The sequence below is a fragment of the Trachypithecus francoisi genome, unplaced genomic scaffold, assembly GCF_009764315.1.
Source record: "Trachypithecus francoisi isolate TF-2019V2 unplaced genomic scaffold, Tfra_2.0 Lachesis_group0, whole genome shotgun sequence".
Taxonomy (NCBI): Eukaryota; Metazoa; Chordata; class Mammalia; order Primates; family Cercopithecidae; genus Trachypithecus; species Trachypithecus francoisi.
This window is the reverse complement of record NW_022681453.1, coordinates 25,181,477-25,197,784: the sequence shown is the minus strand read 5'-3', so window position 1 is coordinate 25,197,784 and position 16,308 is coordinate 25,181,477. Positions and strand designations below refer to the sequence as shown.

The window sequence follows — 16,308 nt, the reverse complement described above, 5'->3', positions numbered from 1 at the left end:
ATACATTCCAAAACACTATGCCCCATGCTCGGATGTGTTGTGCTCGCATTTGTGAGTGGCCATTCCCCCAAGAGGAGGCAAAGGTAGACCCTGAGCTCTTGGCAGCTCTGTCTTCTCTTCGACTCACCATTTCTTTCTCTTTCTTCTGCCTTTTTTTTTTTTTTAGCCAGTTGTGGTAGTGTGTGCCTGTAGTCCCAGGTACTTAGGAGGCTGAGTAACCACTGCATTCCAGCCTGGACAATACAGCAAGACTCCATCTCTAAAATACATAATTACATACAAATAATTTAAAACTTTTAATGTAATGTCAATAATTAATCAAATTAAATTTATTTATTTACTTTTCTTTGAGACAGAGTTTTTTGCTCTGTTGCCCAGGCTAGAGTGCAATGGTGCAATCTCAGCTCACTGCCACCTCCACCTCCTGGGTTCAAACGATTCTCCTGCCTCAGCCTCCCGAGTGGCTGGGATTACAGGCATCTGCCACCATGCATGCCTAATTTTTGTATTTTTAGTAGAGATGAGGTTTCACTATGTTGGCCAGGCTGGTTTCGAACTCTTGACCTCAGGTGATCTACCTACCTCAGCCTCCCAAAGTGCCGGGATTACAGGCATGAGCCACCACGCCCAGCCTAAAATTAATTTTATTTAGAAATAAATAAATACATTTTCCTTGCTAAAAATACAAATGAAATCCCCATTGACCCCCATTTTCATTCCCAGCTCCTACCTCATCCCTGCCCTTCCCAGAAGTAACCACTGGGATCTACCTTGTACGTTTTCTTCCATAACTTTGTTAGTTATCTTGATACATAGAACAAAAGTCCCTCTTTCATTTCTTCCTTTTTTTTCCTTTCTGTTTTTAAATATGTACTGTCATACTGTACTTGTTGGCGTATTTTGTAGCCCTTTTATAAATTCAATAATATGTACTAAAATGTTTTCAAGACATATGTGAATGTACCTTTTTTTTTTTTTTTTTTTAATGCAGCCAAGTGAATAGTATATCCATAGTATGAGGATCCAACTGTTTATTGGGCCAGTTCCCCGACAATAGTGGTTAGCTTGGTTCTGTTTGTTGCCCTTATGGTAGTGCTATGATGTGCTTTCTGGTACGTTCTTCCTGAGCACATGGGCAAGAGTCTTCTAGGGAGGTTGCCAGGGATTAGAGTTGCTGGGCCATCCTGTGTATACCTGTAAGGTCTGAAACATCACCAGTTCCTTCTCCAAAGGGCACTGCTTGTCACCTGGGCACCAGATCTCCCCTTTGCCCACTGTCCTGCCATGGCTCAGATCTTCGGCTTTTTAATTTTGCTGGTCTTTTGGGTGAATGATGGTGTCTTTCTGTGGTTGTAGTATCCTCCGCCTCCTCTGAACTCTGAGGATGTTCATATTCTCAGGACTCTGTTGCCTAGCTTCATCTCCTGATGGTGCCATAAGCCTCTGTCCCCAAAGGGACCCATCCACCTATCCAGAGTCCCAGGGCCCCAGGGCATCTGGGGAGCCTGGCCCTTCCCAGGAGTGGTTGCTGCGTTGTTTTCTCTTCTGAGAAGCATCCAAGGAGTATACTTACACTTCCCCGGGAGAGTCCAGCCCAGGATCATCTGCTTCTCCTTCTAACCCTGAGGGGCTTCAAAGAGCCCTCAGCTGGATTTCCCTACTTTTATATCCACCACTACCATCACGGATGCCATCAGCATTGGCAACAGTTTGAGTAAGTTTACTACGTCAGCCTCTGCGTGGATCACTTGGCCTGCTTATCTCCTTTAATTCTCACAATGGTCCTCTAGCATAGGGAGTTGTGTTGTTTCTCCCCATTTTGTGGCCATTAGGTAACAGACAGAAACATATTCAAAACCAACCCAAATAGTAAAAGGAAACCAGCAAAACTTTTCCTACCATGGAGCCCTGGTTACTACCCAGTGCTCTCACTTGGAGTATCAAACAGACCCACATTTGTTGAGTTCTGTTTAATGAGCATGGCTTTGGAGCCATCACGCCCATATTTGCAGTTGCTTTGACCACACTCAGTTGTTATTCAGAATCTGTGGTATTTCCAGGGGAGAGCAGAGTTGAAAGTGATGGCTTTGTCCCTGTCCAGCATATGAACAGGGACTCCTGCATATCACCAGTACCACTGTTCTTGGGTACAGTTAGGGATGGCAGCCTCACCCATGCCCATCCAAAATGTTTCTCTGCAAAGGGGTTTCACAGGTTGAACATACTTGTCATGGGGAGTACATATAGCTTATGGGGAGTACATAAACTGAGCTGTGCAGGGAGAGGAAGTACTTCACTTGCCCTCCCTAGACCTAATCAGTCAACTTACCCTAAAATGTTTAATTTTGGGTCTTATTCTAAGATCAAGAAATTGCAGACAGAGTGCAATTTCAAATGCCTTTCTCAGCCCCCAACTTCTTCTTATATATTTCAGAGACATAAAAATTTCGAGCTGGAAGAAATCCTAGATTCATTGTGTTTAACTCTGCATTACAGTTTTAAGCAGACAGACCTTGAGTGATGAAATGATTGCCACGTTCATGCTCCCAGGGTCTGGCTCTGGCTCTTTCCACAACATCACAGCTACCTCTTGTGCAATTATTAGGAGACTGATCCTCTCTTCTTCCAAAACTACAGCTGATTAGTGGGTATATCTTGCAGAAAACTAGCCCGTTGAACGATTAATTGGTTGTTCATTCGGTGGGCATTGATTGAATATTATTGTATGCACCAGTGACAAAAAAAATGGGTAAGATATGAATTCTTAGTGAATTCAGAGTCTGGCATCTGTGGGGGAGAGGTAGTTGCACACATATGAGCAGTGGTTAAGTGGAAACCCGTGAATCTACGTTGGTCAGTGGGGATAATAATAGTATCTCCCACAGTGGGTCGTTGGGGATGTTCTGAGTTAATCATTGGAAAGCTCCTGGCATATAGTCAGTACCCAGTAAAGGCAGCAGTTTTTGTTTTTGTTTTTGTTTGCTTATTTTTAGTCACACATAGAGGGAAGAACCTAGAAAGACTTTTCTATCAGGAGAATGATAGACTTATGTTTCAGAAATGGTAATCAGTAAACCCAATTTCTCATCTTACATGTGTTTATCTTTTTAGTGTCTCTCTCACCTATTGGACTGCAAACCTCATGGGGTCAGGCCTCACCTCTCGTGTTCACCATTATTTACCAAGTGCTTGGCACACAGTAGGTGCTTACTAATATTGCTAGACCAATGAGTAAAAGGGGTGGAGTAACAAGATAGGGTGGGCTCAGGATCCTTGAGATGAGGTGCTGAGATAAAGCCGACCAGCCAGAGGGACCACAGGTCGGTCTAGGCCAACCCCACTTCTTCAAGGACTGGGGCTCCCTGGAATCCTTGCCCACAGGCCATGCTTCCCTTTGTGAGATGCAGTTTTGTTCCTGTGATTTATGGGCAGTTTGTCTTTTAACCAAATGACTTTATTGTGAGGAGAACTATTTGCATAGCATTTATTGAGTGAGCAATAATTTCTTGCTGCTTCTGCTTCTGGATGCTAACTTACATTTTAGGGGCCCAAGAATATAGGATTTCTAGAAGATAAATACCCTGGAGAGTGCAGTTTTCTGTGGTCATCAGTGACTGCAGGCAGATAGTGCATTTCTATGCCTCAGTTTCCTTAGCTGTGCGTCAACAAAGCAGAATTTCTGAACAGTTTCCTCAGGTGCAAAGGAGAGAATTTTGAGGGGGAGAAGTCCTTGTCCTTCTTGTAAATTCTTCCTGTGAATGGACCTATGGTGAAATGGTTGGATAGTAAGGACTTCACTTACGCTGGAGAAATGGAAATATTTAATTTAGGTCATTTATTCATTCATTCATTTGGTCAGTCAGTCAACAGACATCCCATTACTCAGTGGCCCTCAGCACTTGAGGAAAATGCTCAAATAAGGGATTAGACATTCCCTGCAGAGTCTTCCAGGCACAGATTATACACATATGTGTCTCTTTTTCCAAAATAAAAATCTCCCCTGGCTTGCTCACCTATTCAGTATGTGTTGAGCACCTCCTTCTTGCCGGTTCTGCTAGGCTTTACTCTCCTGGCGGGAAGGGCCTTGTCTGGTGCAGTGACACCTGTGTGTGGCTCTGGTGGACTGAACTGGCTAGAAAACAGAGTGATCTGTAGATGGCAGCATGAAGGACTTGACCCAGAATTGCCATTTGCCCCAGTGCCGCAGGCAGTTTTCATGCTGTAGGGTGAGGCTGGTTTGTATAGTGCTTGAAGCCCTCCCCATTAGACATGGTGGTTTCACTGCTTGCTCTTAGCTGCTCTCTTCTCCTTGATCCACTTATCAGCTCCCATCTTGTCATTAGGCCAGGGCTGTTTTGGTCACTGATTTTTAGTTGTTCTTTGTTCACTGTCCAAAAGGCTGTTTGGGACCTGCTCTGCTTCCCCCACCCTCCGGAGGTTTAGCTGCTGACCTTGAGAAGCCAGAAACCCAACAGAAGAGAGAGCAAAAACCCAAGGTTTGGAAACTCCCCTGACCTTGGGCTCTATGACCCTGGGCAAGGTACTTCATCTCTCTAAGGTGTCTTCTCGGAGATCCCGTCAGCATTCCCAGAGTCTGCTCCTTAGAATATGGTTTCCTCCTTATGTGATTAGGTATGGCAGGGAAAAAATGGGGCTGTTGTCAAATTTGTTTGGCCAGTGCTGGCTTAACCTCAGTTAAATGGGGCCCTTTTTGCAGACCTCATCAGAGCCTATAAGGTGCCACTGTGCATGCAGAGGTCTCTTAAGGGAGGGCAGCTCCCTACATCTGCTACTGTAGAGATCACCCCAGGGATGTGCTGGATTGGGTCTTTGAGCCTTTACCCAGTCCTTCAGTTATGTGATCAAGACAATGAGGTAAGTAGTTTTTTTTTTTTTTTTTTTGAGACGGAGTTTTGCTTTTGTGCCACCATGCCCAGCTAATTTTGTATTTTTAGCAGAGACGGGGTTTCTCCATGTTGGTCAGGCTGGTCTCGAACTCCCGACCTCAGGTGATCTGCCTGCCTCGGCCTCCCAAAGTGGTGGGATTGCAGGCGTGAGCCACCACCCCCAGCCCAAGTAGATGTTATTTACAGATGAGGAACCGAGGCTTATGGAGGTGAAGGGCTGGGCTGCTGTCCTGTGGCCAAGGAGTGGAAAAGTTAAGCCCCAGATCTGGTCTCCTAAACCTCATGTCCTATCTTGGGAGGTGTATGTGAATGTGTGTGTTTTTTTACCATTAGCTGTCCTTGTAATGGTCAAAGGCATGGATTGGTACACATCTTGGAAGGTTTGCTGCAAAGTCATTGAAAGAGTTAACTTGGTCCTCCAGTGAACATGGTTAATCTTCTACATAGCAAATTATAATGCCTGCTGATTTGGGGCACCTCCCGAGAGGCTTTTTATGTACATTGGCTCCAAACATCATCGCAACCCAGTGAACAACACATATTGTTCTCCTCCACTTTACAGATGAGGAAAAAGAGTTCTAAAGTACCTGCTCCAATGTCACAGGTAATTCTAGGGCTTAGGCTTAAACCTGTACCTTTGGCAGGGCGCGGTGGCTCACGCCTGTAATCCCAGCACTTTGGGAGGCCGAGGCGGGCGGATCACGAGGTCAGGAGATCAAGACCATCCTGGCTAACATGGTGAAATCTCGTCTCTACTAAAAATACAAAAAAATTAGCCGGGTGTGGTGGCAGGCACCTGTAGTCCCAGCTACTCAGGAGGGTGAGGCAGGAGAATGGCGTGAACCCGGGAAGCGGAGCTTGCAGTGAGCCGAGATCGTGCCACTGCACTCCAGCCTGGGCGACATAGTGAGACTCCATCTCAAAAAACAAAAACAGAAACAAAAAAAGCGTACCTTTGATTTTTTTTTTTTTTTTTTTCTTCTTGAGACAAAGTCTCTCTCTGTCACCCAGGCTGAAGTGCAGTGGCACGATCTCAGCTCACTGCAACCTCCACCTCCCAGGTTCAAGTGATTCTCCTGCCTCAGCCTCCTGAGTAGCTGGGATTACAGGTGTGTGTCACCATACCTGGCTAATTTTTTTGTATTTTTTTTTTTTTTGAGGTGGAGTCTTGCTCTGTCACCCAGGCTGCAGTGCAGTGGCCGGATCTCAGCTCACTGCAAGCTCCACCTCCCGGGTTCCCGCCATTCTCCTGCCTCAGCCTCCCAAGTAGCTGGGACTACAGGCGCCCACCACCTCGCCCAGCTAGTTTTTTGTATTTTTAGTAGAGACGGGGTTTCACTGTGTTGGCCAGGATGGTCTTGATCTCCTGACCTTGTGATCCGCCCGTCTCGGCCTCCCAAAGTGCTGGGATTACAGGCTTGAGCCACCGCGCCCGGCCTTTTTTTGTATTTTTAGTAGAGAAAGAGTTTCACTATGTTGGCCAGGCTCGTCTTGAACTCCTGGCCTCACTTGATCCACCCACCTCAGCCTCCCAAAGTGCTGGAATTAGAGGTGTAAGCCACTGTGCCCAACTTAAACCTGCACCTTTGACACTCCCAGAGAAAGCCCTCAAGCCTTCTCACCACCCCACCTGCTTCTTGTCTGGCTGGGTCCTCCTTCTACTTGCTCCCTGCAGACCGGAGCACAGAGCCCCTCTGCAGAATGGGAGCAGTTTCTGTGGCTGCTCCAAGGGTGGGAGTGGGCTTCATCCCAGGCAGTCCATTGAGGTGTGGAAGGGTGGGCACTGGGAGCCAATCAGCATGTTCCTAATGCCAGGCAGTCACCTTCTCATAGGGTGGCCCCAGTGACAAGGGGGAACTGCCGGGAGGATATTAGGGGAGGAGGTGAGTATCCTGGCCCAGTTGTTGAAGTTTCCCAAGTCTCAGTTTGCCCATCTGTGAAAGGTGGGTAACAGTGGTACTTAGTTTATAGAGTTATGCAAGGATTCAGTGTGGTAAGAAATGCTTAGCTCCATCACCGGGCATCTGGCCAGTGTCTAGCACGTGGCATTAGTCTATTATCAGTTTGTAAATTGTTCTCCCACCAACTGCAGAGTCAAGAAGGAGCTCTCAAAATGAATGCCTTCTACTTTTCTGTGACAATTTCTAACATAGGGTGATCACATTAGAAAATGCATTCTGCAGTTATTTGAGTACATACTATGTGCTAAGCACTCTTTCGGGCATGCTGGGGGCTACAGTCAGACATGGACCTTGCCTTCAAGCAGCTTACAGTCTAGAAGGGGAGATGAATATAGTAATAGGAGACAAGAAAGGTTTAAGGGCCTGGTAGTGTCTGGCACCTAGTGCACAATCGAGAAGTGTTTAAAGACACACACACCAGGTGGCCTCTGATGGGCACAGCACTCTCAGGTGGTACCATGTAGCACAACAGGCAGGAAAAGAATGTCTCTGAGGGGTTTTGCCTCTGGCCCACACTCATCTGGTAAAGAGGAAGCTCCCCCAGCCCTGTCCAGGTGGGGTGGATGGTGGCACCTAAAACAGCAGCTGCCCTCATGCCTTGCTCTCACTGGGTGGAGACCATGTCAGTCTCCCTTCTAGGAAATCTGAGAGAAAATTCCTGCCAGGTGAGAGTGTGACACTTTCTCTGGAGGTGAATCAACTTTTTCAACCCTAGGAATTAAGCATTGGGCTTAGAGAGCTGTGCAAGTGTGGGGTGGGAGGCATCCAAACCTTTTTTTTTTTTTTTTTTTAAGAGACAGAGTCTCACTCTGTCACCCAGGCTGGAGTGCAGTGGTGCGATCATGAATCACTGCAGCCTCAACCTCTTGGGCTTAGGTGATCCTTCTGCCTCAGCCTTCTGAGTAGCTGGGACTACAGGCTTGCACCACCACACCTGGCTAATTAAAATTTTTTTTTTGTATAGATGGAATCTCACTATGTTCTCCAGGCTGTTCTCAAACTCCTGAGCTCAAGTGATCCTTCTGCCTTGGCCTGCCAAAGAGCTGGGATTACAGGCGTGAACCACTGCGCCCTCCCTCCGTCATTGTTAAAGTATCTTATGGGCTCACTAGGCTCATAAGGTACAGGTTATTGAGATACCCTAAGTGTTGGTTTTGTCTGGGGTAGTCTGCTAGGGTGTGAATGGAGATGGATAGTCTTGAGAATTTTGTTCCCTAGGTGAGAGAAGAACATGGGAACTTGAGTTAAGCCTTTCCCCAGGAGTGCTTCTGGGTCTTGAGCTGAAGATGGCTTTTGTCCCACCTGTGTGCAGAACCCAAGTAGGAGGAATCGTCTTCTCTAATGATGAATATCAAGGCTGTGTGCCAGGCACTGTGCTGGGCTCAGGGATACATTGGTGAGTAGGATAGGCAGGGGCCCTGATTACAATCAAATAAAGTCTGCCCTGGAAGACTTTGCAGTCTGGCATAGGTTTTTCAGGGGCAGAGGACTCAAGAGGGAGCAAAAACAAGGGTGATGGAAAGGAACCCTGAATAGCTGGAGGGAGGCCTAGGTTCATGTCTAGCTTCAGGACAGGGTTAGGGTGAGGGTTAGGGCAAATGAGCTTTCTGAGGGGAAAAAGCTCAGACCTGTAGCATTTGCCTACTTCTGTAAATACTCCCACCATGGCCAACTTCAGCATGCTAACACAGTCACTGAGATGTGTGCAATTACTCTTCCCAGTGTGTGCCAACTTCAGCAACCCACTGCATTAGGGCTAAAGTCTAGCCACTCCTCTGAGTGCAGTTTCCTCATCTCTGAAGTGAGTGGGTGGGACTAGGTCACGTGAAATTCCTTGGTAAATCATGGAACATTGTGTCGATGTAAAGATGGTGATGGTTTTTCACAGCTCTGAAGTTTGATGACTAATACTGTCTCCTAACTCTTCTACTCAGGATCCAGATTCCCTCCATTGCTCCGAAACCCCTTTGACAGCTCTTTTCCTTTCCCCAGCCATCTCGGCCCAGTCCTGGCTAACACACTGTATTTGATCATTTCATCTCTTTAGTCTCCTTCAGTACAGAACAGATCCCTCCTTTATTTTTGCCCTCCATGGCACTAGCGTTTTGAAGAGTCAGATCCACGTTCTGTGTTTGTCTGGGTGTATCTTTGCTGTGTCATTTACCTTGGTCCTCTAGTTCCATGAACTTCAGGTGAAGCCTCAAGGCTGGAGTCCAAATGCAGGATTTGCAGTGAGAGGCCCTCGTGGGTGACATCACTCCAACGTCAGGTGACCCATGCTGGTGATGCTGTGTTGACACCCTGGTGAAGGCATTAGCCTGCATTGGTTTTGGTTTAGATCAGATTGAGATATTATATTGACCATAATTCTAGCAACTATTAAGAAGGAGAAGCATTTGTAATAAAAAAACTGCTCTTACCCTACACAAGGTGGATATATTTTTATTACAGAAATAAGCCATATACAGGTATAGCTCTGATTTTTGTTTCAAGACTATCAAGTAAAATTGAATCTATTTGCTATTGGCCTTCCAGGTATGGTGGCTAAGGGAGATATTTCAGAGACAGCCCCCTACTTTTTTTTTTTTTTTTTTTTTTTAATATATCTCCTTCTTTTTGATAGATCCAGGTCAAATTGGAGTAGAGTGTTCTTGATGTAGGAAGCTTCAATATTCTGTTTATAACATTTAGGCAGGAAACAAGATTTCTGCAGGGTTAGAATGTCATGATGGAATGGGCACTTTGGAGAGTGGTGGGTTCCCAAGTGCTGTGTGCACGCAAGTGTAAGCGTGTACCTATGTGTTGCTGTTTTCTCAAGGGAGTATGAAGGGTGCATTGGGGTGCCCAAAGCAGTATCAGATGTGACACAAAGAAACCAACCCCAGGCCAATTTGGAGAAGGCACAATTTAAATTAAAGTCAAGGAAGTCTATCTCTAGTGTCTACTCAGTGCTGGGGGCTTTGTTCTGGGTGCTGTGAATGGCACAGGCTGACTCTTGTGAATCTTCTAGTACAGGAGCACACAGACCTAAACAAGCCATTTCCAGGGTAGTGAGCGTGTGACAGGGAAGTGTGAGGATCTGTGGTCCCTTTGGGGTGGACCTAAGAGTGCCCATGGGAAGTAACAGATAGAAAATGGAATCATCTGTGAGGGATAGCCAGGTAAAAAGCAAACCATGTGGAAGGGGCAGTGTGCCAGCGCCCAGAGTCCACAGAGATGTGATGTGCTGGAAGCAAAGACAGCATCTCAGTGAGACTGGATCATGTCATATGACAGGGGCCTGGGAGGCCTCTGGGCTGGGAGTGCTGGGTCCTCTTGGCCTTGGTAGTAAAGAGCTTAGACTCTGTTCTAAGGGTCCCAAGAGGCCACTGAATGTTTCAAGTGGCCTCTTAAATCTGATTAAATCTGCATTTTGAGAAAAGATCTCTGGCTAGAGTGGGAAAAGCATTTGGAGGGAAGCAAAACTCAGGGCTGAGTAACCAGGTGGGGGTATTGTAGCCATCCAGGAGAGAGATGATGGAGGTCATCAATACCAGTTGAGAATAAGTGAGTGGATAGCTTGGATAACCCATGGAGAGAGGTGAAATCATGAAAAATATTCAGGTGGTAGAATTGAGAGTGGATCTGGGGACTGAACAAATCCATCCATCCACCTGTAAAACCAGTATCTGTTGAGCCCCTTCTGTGTGTCTGGGACTGTGTTTGGGGTAGGGATACCGCAGTGAATAAAGCAGATGTGGTGGTCCCTGCCCTGAGGGCGCTTACCTTCTGGTGAGAGAGACAGACCATAAACAGAGGTATGAAGTGGCATTAGCTGGTGGTGCATGCTATGAGGAAAGATAGAGGATGTGATAGGGTGAGCATAAGAGGGTGGAGTTTTACATAGAGACACAGGGAGAGTTTTTTTGAGAGAATAACATTCAACACAGACCTGAATGTTGAGAGAGCAAGCCCTGCAGCCTTCTTGAGGAAAATCATAGCAGGCATCAGGGACAGCATGTGCGAAGGCCCAGGGGCTTAGCTTGCATGAAGAATGGCATTCAGGTCAGTACAGATGTGGGTGATGAGACGGTCATATGTGTGGATGAGTCTGAGCAGCCCTGCTACTGCGAGCCATGTCTTGAAAGATGGGTCCTCTCTTCCTTTGTTGGCAAAGACAGGGACCTCCTGGGCTTCCCCGGGTGACTGGACAGGGCAGTCTCTGTTACCCAGGCTGGGGTGCAATGGGGTGATCATAGCTCACTGCAGCCTCAAACTCCTGAGCTCAAGCAATCTTCCTGACTCAGCCTCTTGAGTAGCTAGGACTGTATACAGGCACATGCCACCATGCCCGGCTAAATTTTTAAATTTTTTTTGTAGAGACAAGATCTCACTGTGTTACCCAGGCTGGTCTTGAACTCCTGGACTCAAGCAATCCTCCTGCCTCCCTCAGTCTCTCAAAGTGCTGGGGCTGCAGGCTTGCACCACCATGTCTGACCAACTTCTTTTATTCATATTGATTAATATTATCTAGTTTTCCTATTTGCTCTAATAGTTTTGCAGATCTTGTTTTATTATTACTATATTTTTGTAGGGAGGGATTTTTCCAGACATACAATTATATCATCTGCAAATTAATACAATTTTATTTTCCCTTCCTTTCTAATCAGCATGACTTTTTTTAATATTCTAATTGGATTGGTAAATGCTTCCTGAATAATGTTAACTAGTGGTGGTATGTAGGGTCCTTCTTGCTTTGTACCCCCTTCAGTGGGAGTGCGCTGATGTTTCCCTAGGAAATGTGATGCAGGCTTTCAGTTTGAGCTATATATCTCTTAAGGAAGTTTCATTCCATTCTTGTTTTGTTGAGGTTTTTTTTTGTTTTGTTTTGTTTTTGTTTTTGTTTTTTCAATCAGGAATATATGTGGGAATTTAACAAGATTGGAATCTAAGGAGACATCTGTTTTTTTCTTTTGACTCTGTAATGAGATGAATTATATTGATTGATTTCCTAATGTTGACCCATCCTTTCTTTTTTTTTTTTTTGAGGCGGAGTCTCGCTCTGTCGCCCGGACTGGAGTGCAGTGGCCGGATCTCAGCTCACTGCAAGCTCCGCCTCCCGGGTTCATGCCATTCTCCTGCCTCAGCCTCCCGAGTAGCTGGGACTACAGGCGCCCGCCACCTCGCCCGGCTAGTTTTTGTATTTTTAGTAGAGACGGGGTTTCACCATGTTAGCCAGGATGGTCTCGATCTCCTGACCTCGTGATCCGCCCGTCTCGGCCTCCCAAAGTGCTGGGATTACAGGCTTGAGCCACCGCGCCCGGCCGACCCATCCTTTCATGCCTGGGGTGAACCACAGGTGTCTGTGTTTGGTTACAGCTGTGCTTTTCAAGCATGGAGCTACTTTCTGTCATTTAAATTAGTACTCCATGAAGATGCACTTGGTTTGTCCTGTGGCTTAGAGTAATACTGACAGGATAGCTTTTCTTCTGTTTGAGGCATTGAAGCTAGAGGGAATGAACAAATCATTCATCCATCAGACCAACTTAATTTATTGAATGCTTAGTATCTGCAAAATGCTGCTGGTTGGACAGCCTCCAGTATCCCTTGTAACTAAGAGACTTAGGATTCTCTGTAGTGGTTCTGCTAGGAAATGCCATTGTTGCAAGTGACAGAAATGCAGTTCAGTCAGGATCAAGCTACATAGGGAATGTAATGGTTCACAGGAATGGAAGGTCCAAGAGTAGATAGCCTCAGGCATGGCGGGATCCAGGGGCTCAGTGTGATTAGGCCTTGCTGTCACTCTACCCTTCTCTTAGCTCTGCTTTCTTCTGTGTTGAAATCATTCTCAGAAAGGTTTCCTCCCTGTGATACTGGCAACTCCAGGCTGGCATTTGACTTCAGCTGTAGAGTGAAAGCTTATCATTCCCGCTTGTTCCAGCAGATCTTCCCGAGTGAACTCAGATTTGTTCACAACATGGGCCTCATGCTCTCTCCTGGAACTCTGGAACTCAGGGGTGGAGGATGGAGTCAGCCTCATCTGAACCCATGGATGGAGAGTGGGGGAGGGGTGATCCCCCAGTGGGAAGGCCAGGTGCTGTTACCCACACATAGGGAATTGGATGCTGGGTGGCAGATACCCCAGATGTTCATGCCATCTGGGTCAGCGATCCCCTTTCCTTTGTGGTCTTCACTGTCCTTTTTCACAGGTGAGACGGGAGATGGCAGGGAGCCGTGATTCCTGACTCAGCCCCAGGGCCCTGCAAATCAGTGACAGAATCAGGATTTTAAGTCCCTACCTGAAGTTCCAGGTTTTATTTGCTCCACTAAATTAGGCATGGAAACCTGAAATCCCAACCCTTTGGGAGGTCAAGGCAGGTGGATCACTTGAGGTCAGGAGTTTGAGACCAGCCTGACCAACATGGTGAAACCGCATCTCTACTAAAAATACAAAATTAGCTGGGCAAGGTGGCTCTCGCCTGTAGTCCCAGCTACTTGGGAGGTTGAGGCAGGAGAATCACTTGAACCTGGGAGGCAGAGGTTGCGGTGAGCCGAGATTGCATCATTGCCCTCCAGCCTGGGCAACAAGAGTGAAACTCCGACTCATAAATAAATAAATAAATAAATAAATAAATAAATAAAGGAAATAGAGAGTTAAAGCATCATCTGTGCACCTTGAGGGTTGGCTATTAAAGAAGAGATTTCCCCAGCCTCACCCTCACCCCCAACCTCTCAGCCACATATAATAATTCTTCTTGTGAATTCCTTATTGTTCCCTTTTCATAATGAACTTAGAAGGTAGACGCCTTTAAAAAGGTGTCTTGGATGGGATGTTACATACTTAATATAGAGCCTTAATAGTAGCAAAGTTTTAATTTGACAAACTCTTGCCTGATCTGATGTGGCATCTCTTCAAATAGTATTTTTTCTTTTAATTTGATTGAGGTGTAATATATCCGACACATGTGCCAACTTAAGGGACCAGCTTTTGTGCGTATGTTTACACCTCCTGGGCTCAGGTGTGGCGCTTGTTCAAGCGCTCTGCCCCCATTCCAGCTCCTGTCAAGCCCCCTTTCTTTCCCTCCCCTTCACCTCCTCCCTAGGAACACACGGAGGCTGAGAAGGACTGTGACTTTCTTGCCATTGCCTGCCTGGGTGCACACACTTGGGTCCAGGGACAAAATGAGAAACCTGATCCCGAAGAATTGTGCCAGGAAGGGAGATGGGAAGCGTCCATCCGTGGAGGAGAAACGGCCACCTACAGAGCCCTCTGGGAGTGTCCCTGGTCTACCTAAGACTCAGGAAGACCCTCTTGCTCTCTTGTTCCTCTTTTATAAATAAAGAAACCAAGGTCTGTAGGCTGGAAGCCGGGAGGATGGTCCTGGTCTATGGGCCAGCTACCCACTGTGGTCCCTGCTACCCAGTGAATCCAGGTGGCTTAATCATTGGACTCAGTCATTCTCATCCCTCATTTCATGATACTGTTAATTTTTTTTTTCTGGAAAATCTTGAAATTCTGCAAGAGATGGCATATATAATGGAAAGAATATAGATGCTGGAATCTGACATTCTTGGATTCAAATTCCTTCTTTATGACCTTGGGCAAGGATGTTAATTTCCCTGAAACTCGATGTCTTTATCTGTAAAAGGAATAATATTAGCACCAACCTCATATTATTGGTTGTAAGGATTAATGAGATGATACATGTCACATGCTCAGCACACTACCTGGCAGATGCTGTCTTTAAATGGGAAAAGCCAGGTTGTGGCTTTTTTGGCGTGGGGAAGGTGAGACATGGCATAAACGTAAAGCATGCCAGCCTCCCCTAAATGTGAACACTTTAGCATAACTTTAATTTAATCATTATAAATTAGTTTATTAATTAACGATAGCATGGTGTATGTAAGAACACAGCTGTGGAGCCAGACTGCTCTGGTTCAAATCCTAACTGTTTACCACTGGCCAGATTTGTGACCTTTTGTAGGTTGCTTAAGCTCTCTTTGCTGTGCTTTCCTTGCATGTAAAACGAGGCTAATTATAGGACCTACCTTATAGGGTAGTTCTGAGGATGAAATGAGATAATGCAAACAACACCCTTCCTTAGCTCAGTGGCTTAGTTGATGTGCAGTAAATGTGACATTATTATTACTAACAAATTGATCTATATTCCTCTTTGGCCTTTAAACTTTTTTTTTTTTTGAGACAGAGCCTTGCTGTGTCACCCAGGCTGGAGTGCAGTGGTGCCATCTCAGCTCACTGCAGCCTCGGCCTCCCAGGTTCAAGTGATTCTCTTGCCTCAGCCTCCCAAGTAGCTGGGACTACAGGCATGTGCCACCACTCCCAGGTAATTTTTGTATTTTTAGTAGAAATGGGTTTCACTATGTTGGTCAGGCTGGTCTCGAACTCCTGACCTCAAGTGATCCACCTGCCTTGGGCTCCCAAAGTGTTGGGATTACAGCATGAGCCACTGCACCTGGCCTTTAAGCATCTTGAATGAAGTGTTGCCTTGGTTTTCACAGAGTAACTACTGTGTGTGCTCTTTGCACTTCACTGAAAGTTTTTTTCCAAGCTCGTTTCTCTTCCTGTTCATGTTAGCACTAGGAGCTGGGAGAGAAGACTAACCATTCCCCAGCATCAGGCAGCATCCTTTGGATGTTGTAGAAAGAGGCCGGTTAACTCTTGGAGAAGCGTGAATGGGCCACTCTCCTGGGTCCAGCCTTTTGTCCACTGGGGACAATGTGTGGCTTTCACAGTGACTCATCTTTGGGCAGCCGTGACAACATCATGGGAAAGGAGGAACAGAGTTCAATGCAACGTGTGCCAAGGGGGCATCTCTGTCCTTGCAGACGTGGAGCTGGTGGGGGCAGGGAAGGATTTGTTTCTTCAAGGACCAAAGAGTCAACCCAACTAGCAGAGGGTCAAGTTGAGCAACTGAAAGGATGTGAGAAAACAAAAAGCGCTGGTTTGGCGGGCTCAGTCTTTTCATTTTGAAAAACGCTCCTTTCAGCTCTCAATTGGCCCCTTGAGCTGCAGGGAGCAGTGCCAGTTAACCCACATTTAATTAGAAACTGGGTTAGTGGACATTCTCTTTCTTCCCAGAGCATGTCCTGGGTGTTGGAACCTTTCCAGGGACTGGTACAGTAACAGCCATTTACATGGCCCTGGCTTTCTGGGTGCTGGAATCAGCCTTGGTCAGTGAATATACATCCCTCCTCTTCCCCCAACCTCTCTTGACTCTCTCCTGATGGAATTTGCCAACTCCACGTATAGAATGCAGACTTTCCCTGGATTTGTCTAAGTGTCAGTCTCCTTGGTTTACCTCTGCTGTTTAGGAAACACTTCAACACATCCTCACCTTTGAGTTTTTATTTAGCTCTTTAGTGGTGATATTATGTGCATTTCCTTTTGTTTGGTGACTCGTGTGTGTGTGTGTGTGTGTGTGTGTGTGTGTGTGTTGAGA

At 46.3% G+C, this 16,308-nt stretch overlaps 1 protein-coding gene across 2 annotated transcripts in view; it reads left to right on the top strand.

The window, feature by feature from the left end:
* The window catches only part of ARHGEF3 (Rho guanine nucleotide exchange factor 3), a 346,977-nt gene that overhangs the window by 45,562 nt on the left and 285,107 nt on the right, over positions 1-16,308 (top strand). The window lies entirely within an intron of this gene.